This window comes from Daphnia pulicaria, unplaced genomic scaffold (genome assembly GCF_021234035.1).
Source record: "Daphnia pulicaria isolate SC F1-1A unplaced genomic scaffold, SC_F0-13Bv2 h1tg000172l, whole genome shotgun sequence".
NCBI lineage: Eukaryota > Metazoa > Arthropoda > Branchiopoda > Diplostraca > Daphniidae > Daphnia > Daphnia pulicaria.
In genome coordinates this window covers 24,419-30,791 of record NW_025804859.1, presented here as the reverse complement: position 1 = coordinate 30,791, position 6,373 = coordinate 24,419, and the positions used below count along the sequence as shown (strand labels likewise).

Sequence of the window (6,373 nt, the reverse complement as noted above, 5' to 3'; positions counted from 1 at the left end):
CCAACCACTGTTCACATGAAACCCTTCTCCGCGTCAGTCCTCCAGGATCCCTCTGGAGTATTTGCTACTACCACCAAGATCTGCACCGACGGCGGCTCCGGGCAGGCTCACGCCCACAACCCTTCTACGCTCACCGTCGCGACCCCCCTACTCGTCGGGGCCTCAGCGCCGTCGCTCTCTTCGAGCTGACACGGACGTTATTCGCTCTGCCGACCGACGGCCCGGTATAGGCACGACGCTATAGCGCCTCCCATTTTAAGGGCTAGTTGCTTCGGCAGGTGAGTTGTTACACACTCCTGAGCGGATTCCGACCTCCATGGCCACCGTCCTGCTGTCTTTAGCAACCAACTCCTTTTCGTGGGATCCGAAATGTGCGTCGTTTAGGCGCCTTAACCGGGCGTTTGGTTCATCCCACAGCGCCAGTTCTGCTTACCAAAAATGGCCCACTGGGCGCTCAGATTCAAATCAATTGCCGCGGCCTCAATCAAGGAAAAAGGCCGGGCTTCTCACCCATTGAAAGTTTGAGAATAGGTTGAGGTCGTTTCGACCCCAAGGCCTCTAATCATTCGCTTTACCGGATGAAACTCCGTTTGTTCTCTTTGCGAGCACCAGCTATCCTGAGGGAAACTTCGGGGGGAACCAGCTACTAGATGGTTCGATTAGTCTTTCGCCCCTATACCCAACTCCGACGATCGATTTGCACGTCAGAATCGCTGCGGACCTCCACCAGGGTTTCCCCTGGCTTCGTCCTGGCCAGGCATAGGTCACCATCTTTCGGGTCCCAACGTGTGCGCTCTGGGTTCGTCCGGCCGACTCGACCAAACCCTTTTAAGAGGGGAAAGATCTCGCGAGCATTCGGACGCCCTGGGGTTGCGCCCGCTCTGTTCGAGACGGGATCACCCCTCGCGGATGCACCCTCATCGGGGCCGCTTCACTTTCATTGCGCCTCGCGAGTTTAGTTTGATAATTTCTCGACGACTTGCGCACATGTTAGACTCCTTGGTCCGTGTTTCAAGACGGGTCGGGTGGGACCCGACTTCTACTCTCCGCTCTGGGCCTCCACAGGTTGAGCACCGCAACTTTTTCTCTTTTACAAAAAAAAGCTACGACACCTCCCGGGAGGAGACAGGTCACGACCGGGCAGTACTGTTGGGAAACGCCGCGCTCGTCATCGCGGCACCCGCGAAGGTAACCACGAAACTCGCTAACGGACGCCCCGTGTAACAGACACCCAGTCGGTCGCGGAGTCCTACTAGGCCCCCCACTTGCGGACCTTGGCGTGGCTATTGCGATCGCAGAACGACTTATGCAAGAGAGCCGCCAATTCAGGCAGTCTCCATGCAGCGTTAAGGGCATACAACCAAGTGCCGGGAGCGGGGACTTGTTCGACCTTCGAGGGCCCACCCGTTTAACCCCCTGAACGGTTTCACGCACTCTTGAACTCTCTCTTCAAAGTTCTTTTCAACTTTCCCTCGCGGTACTTGTTCGCTATCGGTCTCGTGGCGATATTTAGCCTTAGAAGGAGTTTACCTCCCGCTTAGGGCTGCACGCTCAAGCAACCCGACTCTTGGGAAGGGATCCGATGCACGGTCTCGGCTCGTCTTATCTACGGGCCTGACACCCTCTGTGGGTTGCTCGCCCCGTTCATGGAGACTTGGACGATAGATACCGGACAGACGCGCACGATCCTCCCGAACACCACATTCCTCGGCACCCGCTCAACCGGGCGCGAGGTTCGGTGCTGGGCTCATCCCTGTTCGCTCGCCGCTACTAAGGGAATCCTTGTTAGTTTCTTTTCCTCCGCTTACTGATATGCTTAAGTTCAGCGGGTAGTCTCATCTAAACTGAGGTCAGAATGAATTGTTTGTTTTCAAAAGGAGACAACACTTTATCTAGCTCGGCAGACTTTGGCGTTTTAAAGCCGGGAAAGATTGAATAATTGCCGGTTCAAATTTTTTTTTTTCGAAATAAAGCGAGTCTCTCGTTATTCGCAAAAATTAATTTACGAAAAGTGACAGGGCGTCCTGCGGCTTTTTGTATTGAAACAACGCGTCGTGCGCGAACCAAGCTTGCATAACGAGCGGTTAGAGTGAGTGATAATTCGCGGTGGTCGACACTTCGACACGCCCGGCGCACACACACAACTAAACTCGCGTTGAAGCGGTATATCGCGCACACGCAGCCGACACCTTGTTCGAGAAGATGTGTTTATTTCTAAAATTTTTTTTTGAGTTGGCTCAAAAATTTCCCATCTGTTTTGCCATCGAAAAAGGTTTCTTTTGAATAGAGAGGAAAAAAACAAAACAGGGCGAACCTTCTTTTATTTTTCCCCCTTTTTTGTATTTGAGGCATCGCGGACACTTAAGTCGCGCGGCACCCAGACGTTAGAGATTCGGGAGCTTTTATGCGGTCAGGCCGGGTGAAAAATAAATCTCGCCGCGACCCAACATGCAAAACCAAGACTGAAAAAATCTCTGTTCGTTCATCATTCGACCGACCCTCAGTCAGATGTGGCCCGAGCGAGAAGCTGGGCCGCCATTTACGTTCAAGATTTCGATGCTCCATGTGTTCTGCAGTTCGCATGGATTAGCGCACTTTGCTGCGCTCTTCATCGATCCACGAGCCTAGTGATCCACCGTTCAGGGTCGTATATAAAACGACATATTCGTTTTCTTCTCTCTTTTTCTCCAACCCGCCCAAGCAAATGAATGCGAGGGCGGAGAAAGAAAGCCAGAAAGAAAATGTTCCGATAAACACTCGTACTAGAATTTGGGTTTAGTGTGTTATTGTGATTTTGAATTCTTCCTACTTCATCGAGAGGGCGAAGGGCAAGCTTAAAAAACATTCGGTTTTCAACGGCATAGTGTCGGGCTTTGGAGTGTTAGTCTATACGACGCACACGCACGCAACCACGAGTATCTACGCCCGAAAAGAACGTCCAGAGTAAAGTCTCACACTTTCGTCCCCCACCGAGAATCAAAAAATCCCGAAGACGAAGAGAGAAACAAAAAAAAACAATTTCGATTGGGCGTATCCGCTTTAAACCACCGCGCATCAGAGCGCCTGATACCCGTTCAAAATCTTGATGTTTTTTTTTTTTCCGACTCTCCATCCACCGAGTTTTTATTTTTCAAAGTGTTTGATTTAGGGACTAAGACTTTATAAAATCTCCTTTATTGTTCCTTCGGTACTCGCGGCCCAGGCGGGCTATCGTATTCTTCACTCTACTAACGTCAACACTGTGAGCGCCGCTAAAGGTCGAATGAATCTATAGAGACATTCACCATCGAAGCAGGAAGAATTTGCTCACGGCCATAGACCAAATCGAAAGACTTTGTGTTTTTTTTTGAGCCGAGAGGAAAGAAAAATCAATTTGAAAAGGCGAATCCGCTTTAAACCACCGCGCATCAGAGCGCCTGATACCCGTTCAAAATAAATGATTTTCTTCCGTCAACCCACACATAGTTCATACGATGTCTTACGCCGAAAGACTTTTGATGGGGTTTTTTTGTTTTGCAACTTTTAGTTGTTTCGTGCTCAACCAAAGCCATATGCGCAAAACATTTGTCTTGTTCGTTTATGATCCTTCCGCAGGTTCACCTACGGAAACCTTGTTACGACTTTTACTTCCTCTAAAGGATCAAGTTCGACCATCTTTCAGTCTCGCCGTTGGTAGGCACCGCACGGGCAGAGATTGCTCCCCACTCGACGGCACCCCGACAAGCCCGTCCGAAGGCCTCACTAAATCATTCAATCGGTAGTAGCGACGGGCGGTGTGTACAAAGGGCAGGGACGTAATCGACGCGGGCTAGTGACCCGCGCCTACTAGGGATTCCTGGTTCATGGGGATCATTGCAGTCCCCAATCCCAACCACGAAGGAGGTTCAGCGGTTACCCGGTCCTTTCGGACAGGGAGAGTGAAACACGCTGATTCCTTCAGTGTAGCGCGCGTGCGGCCCAGGACATCTAAGGGCATCACAGACCTGTTATTGCTCACTGTCACGCGGCTGGACGCCGCTTGTCCCTCTAAGAAGACTGCGTGACGGACGCGAGAGCAGAAGGTATCGCCGGGGATGACGACGACCGAATAACAATAGAGCCAGCCCCCGCGAGACATTCCCGACAAAGCCCCGCCATACCTCATCCGCCAGGCAACCAACCCGTGAAGGCCGTACACCCGACGAACAGAGCACAACGAAACCAAGCCGAGAGATTGCCTCACTAAAGGAACCAGTCCCACCGAGACCCGAATCGCCGCCACCTGATCCCGACGCCTCCGTACTCCCTTCGGTTTCAATTGATAAAACCCGTCACCTATTTAGCAGGCTAGAGTCTCGTTCGTTATCGGAATTAACCAGACAAATCGCTCCACCAACTAAGAACGGCCATGCACCACCACCCACCGAATCAAGAAAGAGCTCTCAATCTGTCAATCCTTCCAGTGTCCGGGCCTGGTGAGGTTTCCCGTGTTGAGTCAAATTAAGCCGCAGGCTCCACTCCTGGTGGTGCCCTTCCGTCAATTCCTTTAAGTTTCAGCTTTGCAACCATACTTCCCCCGGAACCCAAAGACTTTGGTTTCCCGGAAGCTGCCCGTCGAGTCATTGGAGTAACTCCGACGGATTGCTGGTTGGCATCGTTTATGGTTAGAACTAGGGCGGTATCTGATCGCCTTCGAACCTCTAACTTTCGTTCTTGATCAAGGAAAACATTCTTGGCAAATGCCTTCGCTGTTGTTCGTCTTGCGGCGGTCCAAGAATTTCACCTCTGTCGCCGCAGTACGAATGCCCCCGTCCGTCTCTATTGACCATTACCTCGGGTCCAAAAGTAAAAGACCAGCAAAATCGGACCGAGGTCCTATTCCATCATTCCATGCTGCGATATTCAGGCGTTGGGATACACCTGCTTTGAGCACTCTAATTTGTTCAAAGTAAACGTTGCCGGCCGCCCGAGACACCCGGTGAAGGGCACCCCGAACGATTGACTGGGTGGAGCGAATCGAGTCAACTACGACCAAAATTTAAAAAAGAACCCGAAAGAACTTTCCAACTCTGGCCGCAGATACAACAACGACGCACCGACCACCACTCCGGCGATGTTGTCCGACCGTGAAGAGAGTCGGGCTTTGACACCCGGGCTCCCAGAGCGTGAAACGCAACACCCTTGATTCAGAGCGGCGCCGCCCGGCCGAAGACAGACATCCGACTACGAGCTTTTTAACCGCAACAACTTTAATATACGCTATTGGAGCTGGAGTTACCGCGGCTGCTGGCACCAGACTTGCCCTCCAATGGTTCCTCGTTAAAGGATTTAAAGTGTACTCATTCCAATCACGGGGCCTCGGAAGAGTCCCGTATCGTTATTTTTCGTCACTACCTCCCCGTGCCGGGAGTGGGTAATTTGCGCGCCTGCTGCCTTCCTTGGATGTGGTAGCCGTTTCTCAGGCTCCCTCTCCGGAATCGAACCCCGATTCCCCGTTACCCGTTGCAACCATGGTAGGCGCGTAACCTACCATCGACAGTTGATAAGGCAGACATTTGAAAGATACGTCGCCGGCGCGAAGGCCGTGCGATCGGCGTGAAGTTATCCAGAGTCACCAAAATTGGTACGGTGCGCGAGCCCGAAAGCCCGGCCCCGACTGGTTTTGATCTAATAAAAGCACCTCTTCTGCGAGCCCGAAAGCCCGCAGTCGAGGCTCGAGTGCATGTATTAGCTCTAGAATTACCACAGTTATCCAAGTAGGATGGAGTGGATCTAAGGAACCATAACTGATTTATTGAGCCATTCGCGGTTTCGCCGTCTAGCGGCTTGTACTTAGACATGCATGGCTTAATCTTTGAGACAAGCATATGCTACTGGCAGGATCAACCAGGTATTTCGTGTATGTTTGTTTGATATGCATCCGGCGAGTTGCGGGTTTTTATTTCGCCCACGCATCACCAAACACACACCAAATCAACACGTTTTTCGTTTTTTTTCTTTTTCTTCGGAAACTAAAATTTTTGATCGCAACGCCTGGCGTGTCACAGCGAGTCCCAGTGAAGAGAAACACCGATCCGATCCGTTTGTTGGATTTTTTTCATTTCAATTTCCAAAGTCAAAGACCATTCAACGGTCTATGAGCCCAAAGTGAATCGGATTCATTCGACCGGTCTTGATATATTCATCAACTTTTTTTCCCGTATTACGGTTTTCGACGGTCATATGTGGCGTGCTGTATGCTCATAAGTCAAGCCTGCTTTACTAAGCTGACAAGCATACATCTTTTAAATTTTTGTGGGCTCAGAGTTTTATTTTTATTTTTCCACCGCCGAGGCACACTCTCGCATCACCCCGCACGACACACACACACACACACACCTCACCGCTCAACGGT

The 6,373-nt window shown here is 51.2% G+C and overlaps 2 non-coding genes across 2 annotated transcripts; both read right to left on the bottom strand.

Moving 5' to 3' along the window:
- Window positions 1-2,494: 2,494 nt before the first annotated feature.
- On the bottom strand, window positions 2,495-2,647 carry LOC124319507. Its single transcript, XR_006913204.1, has one exon. It is a non-coding gene; the product is annotated as a 5.8S ribosomal RNA (ribosomal RNA).
- A 930-nt stretch (window positions 2,648-3,577) lies between these two features.
- LOC124319509 lies at window positions 3,578-5,872 on the bottom strand. Its single transcript, XR_006913207.1, has one exon. It is a non-coding gene; the product is annotated as a small subunit ribosomal RNA (ribosomal RNA).
- Between the last annotated feature and the right edge of the window lie 501 nt (window positions 5,873-6,373).